At 45.4% G+C, this 17,233-nt stretch overlaps 1 protein-coding gene across 4 annotated transcripts in view; it reads left to right on the top strand.

Annotated features, from left to right (window-relative positions):
• The window catches only part of LOC126237311 (disks large 1 tumor suppressor protein), a 963,837-nt gene that overhangs the window by 369,989 nt on the left and 576,615 nt on the right, over positions 1-17,233 (top strand). The window lies entirely within an intron of this gene.

Below are 17,233 nucleotides of genomic sequence, written 5' to 3'. Positions count from 1 at the left end.
AAAATGCCTCCATTGACACGTAAACAAAGGTTACACCGTCGGATCATGTTCTGTCTGACACGGGCAAAAACTCCAGGAGTATCCTGAATTGTTCCTGCTGCTGCTACTATCCGGGCAACCAGATGCTCCTCTGAAACTTCCTGGCAGATTAAAACTGTGTGCCGGACCGAGACTCGAACTCGAGACCTTTGCCTTTCGCGGGCAAGTGCTCTCCCAACTGAGCTATCCAAGCACGACTCTGATGCAACAGGGGTTGCCTAAACAAGGTTGTGCATCTCTCCCCACACAAAAAAGTCCAGAGGGGACATATCAGGGGATACAGCAGGCCATGGTACAGGACCACCTCTGCCAATCCACGTTTCTGGGAACAGTCAGTCCAGAAATCGACGCACACGACGACTGAAATGTGCCGGCGCCCCGTCACGTTGGAACCACATGCGTTGTCTTGTACGGACCAACAACACCGACCCACACATTAACGAACAATCGCACTTGATGAGCGCTAGTAACTGTGGGCTATCCTCACTCCAAACATGCCAATTGCGCATGTTGAAGACTCCATCACGCCCGAAAGTTGCTTATTGTTGAATACTCGATCACGCGCGAAAGTTGCTTCATCGGTAGACAACACAGACGATCGAAATGTAGGATGCATTTCACACTGTTTCAGGTACCACTGCGAAAACTGTGCTCTGGGTCGATAATCAATTGGTTCCAGGTTGTGGACACGCTGTAAGTGAAATGGACGTAACAGTTGCTCTCGAAGGACTGTTCTTACCTTCGTCTGATTCGACCCCATGTGCTGATAGAAGCAGCGTTCTTACCGTGCGACGCCGTCCCTATCCAGGTAATCTGCTGAATGACCCGGTCTCACGCAGACGTTGGTACACAGCAGCAAAGGTCGTATGATGCGGGATACGGCGCTTAGGATATTGTTATTGACAAACCCGCTGTGCAGCTTGTCCGTTCTGGTGCGCTACGTAGTAGGCACCAGCCATATCAGTGTACTCACTCCAGGTGTATCGCTCGATTAGTAAACAGAGACAATACACTACTACACTGGTGGACTGCAGTTGTCTACAGCTAAAGAGCGTAATACGCCCTCTAACAACTGAAGATCTTAATACGGTCTCTAACAACTGAAGTAGCCATGTATGGAAGTGAAACATGGACGATAAATAGTTTGGACAAGAAGAGAATAGAAGCTTTCGAAATGTGGTGCTACAGAAGAATGCTGAAGATTAGATGGGTAGATCACATAACTAATGAGGAAGTATTGAATAGGATTGGGGAGAAGAGAAGTTTGTGGCACAACTAGAAGAAGGGATCGGTTGGTAGGACATGTGTTGAGGCATCAAGGGATCACCAATTTAGTATTGGAGGGCAGCGTGGAGGGTAAAAATCGTAGAGGGAGACCAAGAGATGAATACACTAAACAGATTCAGAAGGATGTAGGTTGCACTAAGTACTGGGAGACGAAGAAGCTTGCACAGGATAGAGTAGCATGGAGAGCTGCATCAAACCAGTCTCAGGACTGAAGACAACAATAACAACAACAACAACTGAAGAGCGTAATACGGCCTCCACCGGTTTAAATAATCCTCATAGGAAAAAATGACATTAGGGAAAAATATTTGTTTTGATGTCCTCTACAACCTCCCAAAGTTTGTCGGTTTAAATACTTTTCACCCTGTATACAATCTGTCAGAAACCCGAATAACCATCTTTTGCAATATGAGATGTGCAGGAAGAGAGTCAGTGAAGAAGTTCTGGAAGGTACCGACAGAGGTATGGAGCCCTGCGACTCCAGTGCCGTTACCAACTGCGCTAGGTTTCTCGGCTGAGGATCCGTGACGCGAATAGCCCGATTTAGGTGGTGCCACATATTCCCGATTTGGTTTAAATTTGGAAACTTGTGGTAAGTTTCTGTGGGACTAAACTGACGAGGTCATCTGTCCCTAGGCTTACATACCACTTAATCTAACTTAAACTAACGTAAGCTAAGAACAACACACGCACCCATGCGCAAGGGAGGACTCGAACCTCCAACGGGGGGAGCCGCGCGAACCGTGGCAATGCGCCCAAGACCATGCGGCTACTCCGCGCGACTTTGGTTTAAATCCGAGGAGTTTGGTGGCCAGGCGAGTACAGTAAACACAGCCTAGTGCTCTTCGAACTATGTACATACACTGCAGGCTGTGTGACACGGTGCATTGTCCTGCTGGTAGATGCCATCGTGCCGAGGACAAACAAACTCCATGTAGGGGTGGAGATGGTCCTGATCCACAAGGATAGATGCATACTTGCGTAGATCCTTGTGTCTTGCAGAATGACGAAATCACCCAGGAAATGCCAAGAAAACATTTCCCAGAACATAATGCTCCCTCGTGATTGCAGAGCGTTTTCTTTCAGACGTTTTACGCCATACGCGGGACCGGCATCTGTCCGGTGGACCATAAAACGTAATGCATCCGAGAAGGGCACCTGTCGCCAGTCAGTCAAGGTCCAGTTGCGGTATTGGCGTGCAAATTCCAGCATTCGTCGTCAATGAAAGCAGAAACGTTCACTGAATACTACTTGAGGAGACACAGCTGATAGCCCCTTGGTTCATCTGGGCTGTTACGTGCTCAATATTCGCCACAGCCATCGTCCACTCGTGTCATTTATGGCCTGTGGTGCACTACAATTGCCTTAGTGCTGGTTTTGGACAGCGCCATTTTGCCATGCACAGTATACGAGGAAAGATCAGAAAATAACACAGAATAATTTTATTATCAAAAAGTTTAATAAGTAAAAAAAAAAGAAAAAAGAAAAGGAAACCACAAGTGAACTTACATCTTTTAGCAACTTTCCTACGTAGTCACCAACGTTCTGAACACATTTCTCCCATGGAGGTACCAGTTTCAATGTTCCCTATTCGTAGACCATTTGGTTGAAGTGTAGCAATCTTCGGACCGCTGATTTCACTTCCGTATCTGTCGCAAAGCGTTGGCCAGCCAGGAATTTCTTCATGGACCCAAACAGATGAAGATACGACTGACCAAGGTCCGGACTGTATGTTGGATGCGGGAGCAGCTCCCACTCAAATTTGGTGATTTCCTCACGAACAGGAGCAGAAATGCAGGGGCGAGCATTGTCGTGAAGAAGTTTCACACCGTCATTAATGGTGTGGCGTTTGTCACGAAGGGCACGAAGCAACTTAGCGCAAGTTTTAATGTAGGCTGCAGCATTCACAGCGGTCCCGTCTTCATCAGAGTCCACCAGTAACACGCCATGCATATCCCAGAATACTGTCACAAGTACTTTCCTAGTAGACGTCATTTTGAATTTTTTTTCGCACTGGGGAACCAGCATGTTTCCACTCCATGGAGACTTGCTTGGTTTCGGGCGTGTAGTATTACGTCCACGACTCTTCACCAATGACGATTGGTTTCGGGAGGTCATGCCCTTCTGCGGCGTAATGCGTTAAGAGATCCAAGGTTATCATCATTCGCTGGCCCTTGTGGTGGTGTCTCCTGTTCTTAGGACCCCAGCAAGCACTAACTTTACGAAATTTCAACGTGTCAAGAACAGTGGCGTACACCGCATCATAGGAAATGTCGAACTGCTGCGATTATGTTCGCAGTTGCACACGCCGGTCGTTCAAAATTACTGGCTCAAAGGCTCCGACCTTCTGCGGGGTTGCAAACTTGAACGGCCGCCCGGAGCGTGGCGAATCACTGAGGTTCACAAGGCCCCCCTGTAAAAAGGCATAGACATTGCTACGGCCCATATAGTAGTCTCTATACACGCCAAGCATGTCCCTGTGATCGGAAATGCTTCCACCCTTGGTTCGAAAGCTAATGACCATGTCCTTTTGGACATTAGATAAATCGCTCCGTATCGCATTACAACTACTGTACAGTTTCTCTGCGTCCTCCCGACGCTGTTTATATACGCTCCATAGCTAGTGTTGCCACCTGGCGCGTGTGAGTGGTTATTCCACATTGACTTTGAACATAGGCGGTGGTCACATTAATGTGACTGGACCTTGTAGATGCGACAAGTCCAAGTAAGCATGGGTTCGCAAACAAGACGTTTGCGAGATAATTGCGAATATGTGGTTACGAATCGCCACTAACTTAACTCACAAATATTGTCGCAGTTCATATAAATGTACTGAAATGTATACTTTCCGATTAATACCCTATATGGGTTCAATTCGCGCCCAAGGCCTATCGCAACTACGGATACAATTCTATTTGAACACCTTACATGTTACAATTTACAGTACCCTCGTACCCGTTAAAGACGTCCTCACATTTGAAACAATATACTCGTATCTGTAGTGAATTACGAACTCTTTCAAACACAGTCGACTATACAATTCACTGCTGCATTTCTTCAATCTGTCACTTACGAGATAACCGCAGACAGAAAAATCCAGCGGATTAAGATCAGGTGATCTTTGAGGTCAACGTACAGGCGCTGCTCGATTTATCCAGCTTGGGCCACATTGGCACATAAGATGTATACCAGCAGCAAAATGTGCATGTCTCCATGACGCATGTAACACATTCCCCGACGTTGCGCAAGGTAAGGTAGGCCGCGCGTAAAATTTACGCCCAATTAGGTGGGGACAATCGAAACACTTACATTTCAAATACATTTGTGCTAAGTACTACCTGTTTTTATACTGAACTCAGCGTTTATCTCCCAAAAGACTCGTCAATCATGCTAACACCGTAAGTTCTCTGCGTAAGTGGCACTTGGATGGCTACGTCAGATTAATTGCAAGAGTAAATCCTAAAACATTTGCTTACCTCTTCTACAGGCTGATTCCGCGATGATGATACAAATTTTCAGGGATTCTGGAGAAGAGTGAGTGAATAAGTTTGAGATAAAGGACGCTGACCCGGAAACAACCGAGTCGAAACATACAAGCGAAAATCGTTGTGATACCCCTGACAGTGGACTGCCACCTACTCCGTACTCTTTGCTTTCCATGTTTTGGGAGTAGGTAGTATGTAGCAAAACCAGGAAAAAAGTCCAGTAAACTTAGGCTCTCAAGTGCACACCTTAGGAGCTATTAGCACATGTTCATCTTTACTACTGTAAAACATGTCACTTCTTCAGAACAAGTGTTCATAGCTCTTAAGGTACGCTTTTTAGACCCCATGTGTACTAGGTAACTTTTTCTTGTTTTGCTCCATAACAACTCATTCCAAAATATGGAAAGCAAGGAGTTTGCAGTAGAAGAGTTCCACTGTCAAAGGTATCACAACGATTGTCGAATATGTGTTTCGACTCAGTCGTCTCCGGACCAGGGTTCCTTGTATCAAATTGTACATTTGCCCTTCTTCATAATCCCTCAAAGTTTGTAACATCACCACAGAATCACTCTGTATAAATGTCCCTATGTCCGGTAGGTAGTCTTCTCCATTGTTCGCAGATCCTTTGCTGACAGACATTGAAATCTAGGAAGCTAATAAGGAACGCTATTTTTATCTTGAATGATGAGCTCCAAGTACTTTGATTTTTAAGAAGGAATGCCATCTTATTTTATTGGTGTGATGACTAAACACTTGGCCGGCCGAAGTGGCCGCGCGGTTCTGGCGCTGCAGTCTGGAGCCGCGAGACCGCTACGGTCGCAGGTTCGAATCCTGCCTCGGGCATGGATGTGTGTGATGTCCTTAGGTTAGTTAGGTTTAACTAGTTCTAAGTTCTAGGGGACTAATGACCTCAGCAGTTGAGTCCCATAGTGCTCAGAGCCATTTGAACCATTTGACTAAACACTTATCATACAGCAAAACACATATCACCCAGCAACCTATTACCAACAGAGAGCCGGTAAAGTCAAGAATAAGATGTCTATTCATAGCTCCTAGCAGAGGAACAAATGACATAAAGACCCGTCTTTTCTTATATTAAGTATTTCCGCTTCTTCTAAATTTCGGTGTCTTAATGCCAGGACCCAGTCATCGGCATATTGAAACTTACCGAGATCTAATTGTAGGCATAAAACAGCATTTGGGCGTGGACAGATCCCTGAGGTAGCCAATGGTTCAGCGTCTTTGAACGGCTGTTGCTAAGAGGGTAGACTTCGAGACATCGTGGGAAGGAGCTATTACGTTTTGACGTGCTCTTGACCATATCGTGAAAGACATTTCCCGGTTTGTTGGTGTACCACTGCGGACAGCTCATCATCTCTTACACGGAATGGTGTACCATTCGAAGACATGTTACACGGCCTAAGGACTGGTCGTAAAAAGGTCACAATCGGCAGAGATCGGAGTCGAGTGTCACGCCTTGTGTCAATGATAGTCGGTTTCAACCCGACACGAATTGCCGATTTAAGTGAATGCATGTTCGTTGGAGCCAGTTTCCAAGCAAAGATTGCGAAGGGAACCGCGCGCAGTGGACATTTGAAATCTGGCAGCTAGCAGAAAACCCTATCCACATTAAGACGCCAAACATGGCAGAAACTGGGTGCTGGCCGTCTGGGACCGTGTAGTGTTCATTTCAACTTTCTTGGTGACCATGTATTGCTCGTTATTGCACAGCTTCATGCTGAGTATGTTGTGGACACTCCCGGATTCCAAGGTGACGACAACCGTGTTCACAGGGCTGCATGCATACGTTCCTGGTTCGACGAACACTCGGCAACTCTACAGCACCGCTAAATCACACGATGTTCAGAATGAAACAGCGGAGTGTATGCTGTATGAAACTTCCTGGCAGATTAAAACTATGTGCCAGACCGAGACTGAACTCGAGACCTTTACCGTTCCCCGGCAAATGCTCTACCTACCGAGCTATCCAAGCACGACTCACGACACGTCCTCACAACTTTACTTCCGCCAGTACCTCATCTCCTACATTCGAAACTTCACAGAGGCTCTCCTGCGAAACTTACAAGACTAGCACTCCTGGAAGAAAGGATATTGCTGAGACATGGCTTAACCACAGCTTGGAGGATGTTTCCAGAGTGAAATTTCCACTCTGTGACGGAAGGCCCCTGGAAGGCAAAGGTTCCGAATTCGGGTCTCGGTCCTACCCACAGTTTTAATCTGCAAGGAAGTTTCACTCGCTCTTAATCTCATAGAAAATATCAGAGAATATTCGAAGCAACAGGTAACGATGAACACCTCTGCAGCTTGGTAACTGTGTGATTTAATCATCAGTGAGCGGCATCAGCTGAGTATGGCACAAACGAAGAAACTTGTGGACTCATCGAAGTATGCCATAATCAAGAATAGAGACGGTGTTCAAAAATGTTCAAATGTGTGTGAAATCTTATGGGACTTAACTGCTAAGGTCATCAGTCCCTAAGCTTACACATTAATTAATCTAAATCATCCTAAGGACAAACACACACACCCGTGCCCGAGGGAGGACTTGAACCTCCGTTGGGACCAGCCGCACAGTCTGTGACTGCAGCGCCTCGACCGCTCGGCTAACCCCGCGCGGCTAGAGACGGTGTTGCGGTATCCTTGGGTTATGTGATGGTAATGTTTCCTAAAAGTTGGCCTAACTCAGTGTTACATTTTGTACAGTAATAACGTGCGCTCCTGTTGCCGTGCGTAAGTGATTACGCGTAGGTATGTTGTAGCAAATTTTACATTCCTTTACTGCTCGATATTGCGCAGCTGAGGAGCTGGTTACGAAAACAGCCCTTCTCAATAATTTACATTTTTCGGGAGCGCAGTAAAACTTTGTAAATCGCTATGTGTAATTTTGTTCTCACTTGTAGTTCTATATCGCTTCCTAGGTAGGTATACCTGAAACGTTCCTTTGACATGGTAATAATTTAACATTGAGCCTGCTACAAGGAAATTTTTGTCAAAGTGCCGTTCTCACTGACACAGGTTTCTCCCTTCAGAAAATTTAGTTGGAAGTAGATAGGGATGATGCGATGGCTGCACTTATACGTTATTTATCTTGTGGCATGCTAATGTATTACGGACAAAAGAATGAAGTTCCAGTAAAGATTTATTCATTTATCGTTCTACGATAACAGAAAATATTTATTTAATTTAATCGTATGGCTAGGGCTCCCCGTCGGGCAGGCCGTTCGCCGGGTGCCGGTCTATCAATTTGACGCTACGTCGGCGACTTGCAGTCGACGAGGATGATGATGATGAGGACAACACAACACCCAGTCCCTGGGCGGAGAAAATTCCCCGATCCAGGCGGGAATCGAACCCGGGCCCAGAGGTTTGACAATCCGTCACGCTGACCATTTTTTTTTTTTTTAATCTCAGTATGTTCGTTTCCGTTCGTTGCATCTGCTCGGGGCGGACGTCGCAAGACACCCGTTTCAGTTCGTCGTTGATCCATTAACCCAGTTTTTTTTTATGACAGAGGGCAGCTAACCCTCTGACCGAACACGCTGAGTTACCGTGCCGGGCATCCATTCAGCTACCGGGGACGGACACGGCAAATATTAAGAAATACAAATGGATTAAAAGTATACATTTAATGATTTTGGTGCAAAGCTAATCTGTTTAAATTCTGAACATTAATAATTCAATAATCCTAAAAGGAGAAAATTTAAACTATAAAATTAGAATGGTTAATTAAAACAGATACATTTAATCAGAGTTCACCGTCTAGCGAATGAAGCCAACTGATAGCAGAGGGAGCAGCATCAGTTAAGCTACTGAATGGTCCTGGGTACTTTGTCAGAGGGCAGTCTCCGACAATATGCTGAACGGCTTGCTCTTGGTCTCCACAATTGTTGGCTGATGACGTCTTCACAATTTCCAAGATGGTGCACTCGGGCAACGGACTGCTAAGGAAGTCTGCACTACCGGCAGCCATACTAGATCTACCATTTCTCACGGCTGTTCAAGACAACAGCACAAGAAAACGAACTGCCACATTCAAGATGCACAGAACTGAACAAATCATGCTCTCTCTGGTCCTCTTCACTATTGTTGCGAGTTTTGATCATGTCCAAATTCAATTAATCTTCTCCCTCTCCACAGACAATTAGTGTAGTGAAAAAGTTTTGGCTCTCATTCATCAAGAAAGTAAATCGAATCTTGAAGTCTGTAGTTGTCGACTACATAATCTTGATTACATTGCTGTATAGCTAACTGAAAGTCAAGTAGTGTTGATCTTCACTTAGTTCTGCCTTTTCTTTGCAGATCTGTCATGGTAAGTGAAGACTACGACTACGTGATTGAAAATATCGTGAACACTTGTTACGAAATACTATAGTTGTCTCGCATAAAGTATTATACTAGTTTTTAGCTAAGCTACAGGAAGTTTTTGCACGTAATCGAAAGTTACAACTATCTAATCCCTGTCGGGCATTATCAACTGTGATAAGACCAGGCAAGTAGTGATTTGGAACTTTTTTTTTTCATTTTATATATCATGAGAAGAGTTGTTCCCATTCTTCAGCTATTGTCGACTGAAAGCATCTTAGTCTTTGCATCTCCAGCCAAATGAAGTAGATGTTACTTTACGTACATACCTTCAAGAAGAGCTTATTTGCAGTCATCTCCAACGCTTTTGGCGGGAACACATCTGCCATGATGGTTGACCTGTTCCTCTTCCATCAGATTCTTCTTTTTTAATTACGTCTACTTTCTTTCTTGAAATTTTTTTCGGACCATTGGACACTGTCTTCGGTACTCATAACAGAATCACAGGCACTGAGCCTTAACTCAGGCAAGGACTAGAATGGAAGACCCCAACAGTTAGGTAAGGGATAATAAATATTCAGGTTGTCGCCAACTTCCACACAATAGTAACCCATATCTGTTCGTGAAGGCCGTTTTTGTTAGAAACGTTTTTGACAAGGGTCTTTTTGTAGGACAGTCCTCCTTTGAGCTGCAGTACCTCAGGACAGGGACTGTTTCTGCCGTATTTGGTAAATGCAAAAAAATGGTTCAAATGGCTCTGAGCACTATGGGACTTAACATCTGTGGTCATCAGTCCCCTAGAACGTAGAACTACTTAAACCTAACTAACCTAAGGACATCACACACATCCATGCCCGAGGCAGGATTCGAACCTGCGACCGTAGCAGTCGCGCGGGTCCGGACTGCGCGCCTAGAACCGATAGACCACCGCGGCCGGCTAAATGCAAATGGTTAGTTTCCGACATGATTGCTAGAAAGCGCTGAAACCCCGAAAACAAAAAAAGTGAGAAGGTTTCTTTTAACCCCTTTCCGCATAATGTGCCAGATATGGCACATACCACTTTTCTCTTTGTCAATCTCATATCTGAGAATATATTTCCAAACTGCGTGTTGGGACAGATATGGCACACAGTCAAGAGCAGCTGTGCAAGTAGTGTATGCCATCTGTTGGGAGAGTAAGGAATTACGTGTTATGAATCTTTGCTTTGTGTTGCTAGCTGTTTACATCCAAGTTTGGTCACACAAACAGTTGCAATCAGGTACAGTAAACGATTGATTTCAGTGTTTATATTATTTGCAGAGGAAAAAGGACATCTGTGGACAGTTATAAAGAGGTACGTTTATGTATTTGTTCATTAGAATACATATAATAATGAAAAATAGGTCTGTGACGGATATGGCACAACATGCAGTCCGGTCCAATCGAGTACGTGGTTGCATTTTACCTAAGGAGGCAGCAATGAAGAAGAATGGTCGAGGCAGCATGGAGGAAAAGATAGCAACAGTAGACGGTGTGCAACTGTCAGTAGTCTCCTGGTTTGATAATAAGTAGTCAACACTTTGTCAACTTACGTTGGATGCAAACAAGAAGGCGAGATCAAGAGGCTTTTCAGGGAGGAAAAAGAATACAAAATGGTACCTTGTCCACACTCTGTGATGATCTACAATGACTACATGGGGGGTGTCGATCTATTAGATTCTATGCTAGGATATTATAGAATTCAAATCAGATCAAAGAAATGGTACTTGAAGATATTCTTTCATCTAGTTGACTTGGCTTGTGTGAACAGTTGGCTGTTATGGAGAAGAAGAAATACGGACTACATGCCCGTTGTTGATTTCAAGGTTGCAGTTGCAGAGGCCCTCTGTAAAACTGGGAAATTCTTATCCAAGAAGCGTGGTAAGCCAAGCAATGAAATACAAAAACAGCTTGACTGCAAGAAGAAGAGACGCCCTACAGCAGATCTTCCACAGCGTCAGGTGCGACTGGATGGGATACATCACATGCCTATCTGGCTGGAAAACCGTGGTCGTTGCAAGTATCCAGAATGCAAGGGAAAATCCTATATAGCGTGTATGAAGTACAGTACAACATTGTGCTTGAATAAGGAGACAAATTGCTTCATCAAGTTTCATAATGGAAACGGAATGTGTGTTATTTTCTCAAAATATGTGTATTGTAATGAATAGACTGGTATCACATGGTATTAGTCGTTACTGCATGCTGTCCCATATATGGCACAAACCCTTAATTCTAAAATAACCGCCCCTACATAAGATTTAGAATTTTTTAAGCATTTTTTATGAAATCAGAACATCGAACATAACATGTAACATTTTTTTCAGAAAAATAAAAAAAATCATGCAGTAAGGGGTTAATGAACTCTCGAGTAACGCTGTGATTTTTTTTTTTTTTTTTTTTTTTGTTCGTGTATTTAGCTTAACGACAAACAGTCGTCCGCGATAAGCATCTGTTTGCCAGCGTCGCAGCAGAGTTCAGTTTCGTCGACATTTTTCCGGAGCTTCTTTGTTTTTCTTCTCATATTAAGTTTTTCTTAAACGACTTCCATGAAGTCGTACCGTGACTGCAGTTATTACAGAGTCACGCCAGTGGCTTCCCTGTCGTCCCGGATACTGCCTGGAATGTTTTTATTCCACCATCTCCCGAGAACTGGCGAGTTCAGCCCCAGGCAAGCTTACCCCGTTTTCCTGTTGATGCACTTAAACGCTGATTTGCGAGGCACGTTAAATTCCCAGAAGGCTGTTCCCGCATTTCCCGTGATGTTATTGCTCGCAGCTGTAGGAATGGATGTAACATTTCGCGAAATTCCCCGCTTGCAATGTTTTTAGTTTTCTAGTACTACGTATGGTACCTGCTGATTGGACAAACATTATTGCGAAGCAATAACGCCCCAACCAACTAACGTGGCAGCTGACATGCGGAAGACACGCTTTACACTCCTCGAGATAAACAGATCCGATCTCTTTGAAAACGTCACCAGAAATAGATTAGCCACTGCTAAACTATTTCACGAATTATGGTCACCGAAGGCGAAACGATGATGTAGGAAGTTAGGAGAGTAGTTCCGTGTCGTAGAACTGATAAACGGTCACCAACATCGCACTCAAATGACGACCTGAAACCATTCACTTCCATTCTGACAAACGAATATTAGTGCTGAGTAATGTCTTAAGAGCCCGCCCGGTTGGCCGTGCGGTCTAACGCACGGCTTTCCGGGCGGGAAGGCGCGCCGGTCCCCGGCACGAATTCGCCCGGCGGATTTGTGTCGAGGTCCGGTGAGCCGGCCAGTCTGTGTATGGTTTTTAGGCGGTTTTCCATCTGCCTCGGCAAATGCGGGCTGGTTCCCCTTATCCGCCTCAGCTACACTATGTCGGTGATTGCTGAGCAAACAAGTTCTCCACGTACGCGTACACCACCATTACTCTACCACGCAAACATAAGGGTTACACTCGTCAGGTGTGAGACGTTCCCTGGGGGGTCCACCGTGGACCGAATCGCACAATAAACCCTGGGTTCGGTGTGGGGCGGCGGAGGGGTGAAGTGGACTGCGGTAGTCGTCGTGGGGTTACGGACCACTGCGGCTGCGGCGGGGACGGAGCCTCTCCGTCGTTTCTAGGTCCCCAGCTAACATAAATAACATAATGTCTTAAGAGCCCCCACACACTCAGTATTTATTACGTAGTAATATTATATCAATATATTCCATAAACGTATGAAGCCAAGAATGGCACAACAATATTGCGCATTATTTATGCCCGGGATGCGTCAGTTGAAACTCTGCCTTCGTAGTGAAAGTCGCCGCTCGGCGATTTGGAACTCGTAGGCTATGAATTGCAGCTGACTTCCTTGCTCTTCAAAACACATACAGAAAGTATGCAGAAGAAATATGTCTGAAAAGCTCCCAGTGAACATTTCAGTGAGGCAGGGGCTCATTCAGTGAAGTATAGATTCGTAAACTACAACAACATTACAATAATTATAAATTATAACACGTGACTGTGTAATTTATCGTGTACATATGCTGTTTTTATATGTGTTTCTCTAGTGCAGCAAGTGTCGCAAATGAAACTGTCGCAAACCAAATAAAACAATTGTTTTCTGATTACTCACTGAAAGCTTATATTTTGTGCTGCCCATGATGTGACAGCAGTGTCCTCTACTACTGGCGTTTTCTTAATAGTTAGGAATTTCATTTCTCAAAGTAGGGTGGCACTTACTTTTTTCGCTTCTTTGCGGAAATTCGTTCGGAGCGATTTGAATTTCTCTAGGTCTCGGGAGGAGCAATACTACACTTACATCTATAATACACTCCTGGAAATTGAAATAAGAACACCGTGAATTCATTGTCCCAGGAAGGGGAAACTTTATTGACACATTCCTGGGGTCAGATACATCACATGATCACACTGACAGAACCACAGGCACATAGACACAGGCAACAGAGCATGCACAATGTCGGCACTAGTACAGTGTATATCCACCTTTCGCAGCAATGCAGGCTGCTATTCTTCCATGGAGACGATCGTAGAGATGCTGGATGTAGTCCTGTGGAACGGCTTGCCATGCCATTTCCACATGGCGCCTCAGTTGGACCAGCGTTCGTGCTGGACGTGCAGACCGCGTGAGACGACGCTTCATCCAGTCCCAAACATGCTCAATGGGGGACAGATCCGGAGATCTTGCTGGCCAGGGTAGTTGACTTACACCTTCTAGAGCACGTTGGGTGGCACGGGATACATGCGGACGTGCATTGTCCTGTTGGAACAGCAAGTTCCCTTGCCGGTCTAGGAATGGTAGAACGATGGGTTCGATGACGGTTTGGATGTACCGTGCACTATTCAGTGTCCCCTCGACGATCACCAGTGGTGTACGGCCAGTGTAGGAGATCGCTCCCCACACCATGATGCCGGGTGTTGGCCCTGTGTGCCTCGGTCGTATGCAGTCCTGATTGAGGCGCTCACCTGCACGGCGCCAAACACGCATACGACCATCATTGGCACCAAGGCAGAAGCGACTCTCATCGCTGAAGACGACACGTCTCCATTCGTCCCTCCATTCACGCCTGTCGCGACACCACTGGAGGCGGGCTGCACGATGTTGGGGCGTGAGCGGAAGACGGCCTAACGGTGTGCGGGACCGTAGCCCAGCTTCATGGAGACGGTTGCGAATGGTCCTCGCCGATACCCCAGGAGCAACAGTGTCCCTAATTTGCTGGGAAGTGGCGGTGCGGTCCCCTACGGCACTGCGTAGGATCCTACGGTCTTGGCGTGCATCCGTGCGTCGCTGCGGTCCGGTCCCAGGTCGACGGGCACGTGCACCTTCCGCCGACCACTGGCGACAACATCGATGTACTGTGGAGACCTCACGCCCCACGTGTTGAGCAATTCGGCGGTACGTCCACCCGGCCTCCCGCATGCCCACTATACGCCCTCGCTCAAAGTCCGTCAACTGCACATACGGTTCACGTCCACGCTGTCGCGGCATGCTACCAGTGTTAAAGACTGCGATGGAGCTTCGTATGCCACGGCAAACTGGCTGACACTGACGGCGGCGGTGCACAAATGCTGCGCAGCTAGCGCCATTCGACGGCCAACACCGCGGTTCCTGGTGTGTCCGCTGTGCCGTGCGTGTGATCATTGCTTGTACAGCCCTCTCGCAGTGTCCGGAGCAAGTATGGTGGGTCTGACACACCGGTGTCAATGTGTTCTTTTTTCCATTTCCAGGAGTGTATATTGCGCAATGTACTGAGCGAGCGTAAATATTTTTAGAGCTTTCCAGTCGTCTCCTGTATTATGCAAATCGTCAATACCGTTCTCAGACTGTCGCAATAAGTATTGAGCGTCACAGGGTCCCTTTAGTCTTACTAAATATGTACCAAGTAAAGAAAATAAAGACAGCATAGACCCGCCGTGGTTTAATGTTGACTTCGTAGAATGTTGCGAAAACGGATTGTTACACTCATGCTATAAAACTAACTTTATGGATCTAGACAGAAAACGTAACGACCATTCCAGTATCCGTAAGCCTACAGCAATATTCACAGACAGATCGTGGCGAAAGATGTAATACAATTCCTAGAAAGTTCTGGCCCTGTGTAAACTTATTCGACGGATTCAAGCTCGTGGATCAGTCTGGTGTTGGGACTGAAGTCTACAGACAGAAATCCAAAATATAAAACACTACATTTAAAAATGTGTTGACACATGAGAGTACTATCATACCGATGCTTGGCCGCCGCACAAACTCACAAATGAGAGATATTGAAGCAGTAGCCCCCGGTATTGAAAAACAGTTTAGACTACACAAAGCGAAGAAGGCAGCAGATCGCGGTGGAATCCCTGTTGCACAGGACACGTTGCGGAATTAGCACTTTTCCTAGCTCTCGCTCAGGAAATACACACCGTCGCCATCGATAGCCCTCTCTCTCCCTTAATGGCTAACTTTTTTGTGAAGAACTCTGAGCAGACAGCGCTGGAATAAGCGGCCCACGAACCAATGGTATTTTTTCATAGTGTGGTCTCACTGCAGAAAATAAATTAATGTAGTTTTTACCCATCTCAACTCCATTCATAAGAACATCAATTTCGCTATGGAAATAGTCTGGAGTACTGCTGTGTGGTGTGTGACGTAGGACATCGAAAAAGCTCAAAGAAGGGCAGCTCATTTCGTATTATCGAGGAATAGGGTAGAGGGTGCCACAGACATGATACGTGAATTGACGAGGCGAACATTGAAACAAAGGCATTTTTCGTTGCGGCTGTATCTTCTCGTGAAATTTCAATCACCAACTTTCTCCTCCTATTGCGAAAATATTCTCTTGGCACCCATCTACATAGGGAGAAATGTCCATCGTAATAAAATAAGAGAAATCAGAGCTTGCACAGGAAAATTAAGTGCTCGTTTTCCCCGCGCTCTCCTCGAGAGTGGAACGAAAGGGAAAAAGCTTGAAGGTGGTTCGATGAAACCTTTGACCAGGCACTTAATTGTGAATGGCAGAATAATCATGTTGATGTAGATGGTTGTCTGCCATTCCTGGATGTTGTGATTAGACGGAAGAATGATGGCTCTGTGGGGCAGTCAGATTTATCGTAAGCCCACTCATATCGATGTGTATGTGGAGTCATCGAGTTTTCATCTGCCGTCGCAAACTTACGTAGCCCTTTCACACAGAGCTCACACAGTCTCAGACGAGATAGATTGAGTAGATGGACTTTTCGTTCCAATACATTCGTAGTGAGGAGATCCTCCATGGTGTAGAAAATGTCAGAAAACAAAACAAAAATACATAAAAATATTTGCACAGAGAATACAGATAAGCTAAGGTAGCTTCCACAGACACCTAGTGAAAGGGTCCTCATGGATATGGGCCAAGAAAAACAATCTTAAATATATTTTCGTGTAAAAGATAATAGCAAACTTATCGTAAAACATTTAGGTGTTCGGTACATGGACTAAAGAGCTGTCCCTCCTAAAGACAGTGTTCCGGGAAAATAGATACTCTATCCAGCAGATGAAAAGGGCACTATCAGTTGAAACAAAAAATCAGGAAGTGGATAAAGGGGAGAGAATGCCTTTATTGGCAATATTTCGTTCAACATACCCAAAATATTCCGAAAATTTAAGGTGAAATAGGTTTTCTGACCATCATCTAATATTGCAGACTTTCTGGGATCAGTGAAGGACAATTTGGTATTGCAGAAGGTTTCTCATATTTTGGACAGGATGTTATTTTCCAAATTTTACATTTTATTGGGACGCGGCAACTGGCAGAAGTAATTCGCTGCCTTACGCAGCACTGCAGAACACGATAGCACCGAATGAGAAGCTAGTTCCCATGCATGCATCGATAACTGCAGAACCATATGGCCCAGCAATGACACATTGGAGCGAGGATATGTAGTCACACCATTAAAATGAATCTTACTTGGCGATCGATACGTAGGGGAACCGCATTCATTCACGCGTGTAACTCAGAACTTGTTTATTAAATACTAGCAGAGAAAACCGGCGTTGCCTAGGTACAGGGTGTTTCAAAAATGACCGGTATATTTGAAACGGCAATAAAAACTAAACGAGC

This window comes from Schistocerca nitens, chromosome 2 (genome assembly GCF_023898315.1).
Source record: "Schistocerca nitens isolate TAMUIC-IGC-003100 chromosome 2, iqSchNite1.1, whole genome shotgun sequence".
NCBI classification, from domain to species: domain Eukaryota; kingdom Metazoa; phylum Arthropoda; class Insecta; order Orthoptera; family Acrididae; genus Schistocerca; species Schistocerca nitens.
Note: the sequence above shows the minus strand (reverse complement) of the source record. Positions and strands in the feature narration are given on the sequence as shown.